The following is an 897-nucleotide window of genomic DNA, read 5'->3' as shown; positions in this document are numbered from 1 at the left end:
CTTGAGTCCTTGTGTGTTTTGATCTTAAAATATTTAAGTTTGGTATCCTTAGTATTTTCCTCCAAAAGTTTTCGAAAATAACGGGTGCTAGATCTAAAAATTTTAAGTTTTATGTCTTTTGTGTGTTTTTCTCTTTCATCGTTAAATTCAAAAATAAAAAAATATCTTATTAATTTTTATTTTAACTATATTTTTCAAATTTTTTAAAATAAAATTCAGATTTTGATTTTAAATTTTTATCTTATCATATCTTAGTTATCAAGTTTTCAAAAATCAAATCTTTTTAAAAAATAAAAATCATATCGTTTTCAAAAATCTTATCTTTTTCAAAATCTTATCATATCTTTTTCAAAATTTAAAATCTTATCTTATCTTTTTCAAATTTCAAACTTTAAAACTAAATCTTTTTTCAAATTCAAATTTCAAAATCTTATCTTTTAAAAAAATATTTTTCAAATATTTTTTAATTTCTTATCTTATCTTTTTCCAATTTCACATTTTAATTTCAAATCTTTTCTTATCTTATCTTCTATTTTATTTTTAAATTAAAAATATTTTCTTAATTAATATCTTATCTTCTCTCTCTTCTTTTTCAAAACCTCCTAACTAACTCCTTCTTTTCTTAATTTTCGAAAATAATATCTTCTTCTCTCTCTCTTCTTTTTCAAAACTACCTAACTAACTCTCATCTCTCTAAATTTTCAAAAACTTCTCCCTCTTTTCTCTCTTCTATTTTTGAAAATTTAATATTTAAATTTTAAATTCTTTTTAAATTAATTAACTAACTTTCGAAAATTAATTAATTAAATAAAATAAATAAAAAAATATTTTAATTCTTATTTACTTTTTCTATTTATACTTCTTTACTCCTATCCCCTATTGTCACAGTATTCTTGT

This window comes from Arachis hypogaea, chromosome 7 (assembly GCF_003086295.3).
Source record: "Arachis hypogaea cultivar Tifrunner chromosome 7, arahy.Tifrunner.gnm2.J5K5, whole genome shotgun sequence".
NCBI classification, from domain to species: Eukaryota; Viridiplantae; Streptophyta; class Magnoliopsida; order Fabales; family Fabaceae; genus Arachis; species Arachis hypogaea.
This window is presented reverse-complemented; position numbering follows the sequence as displayed.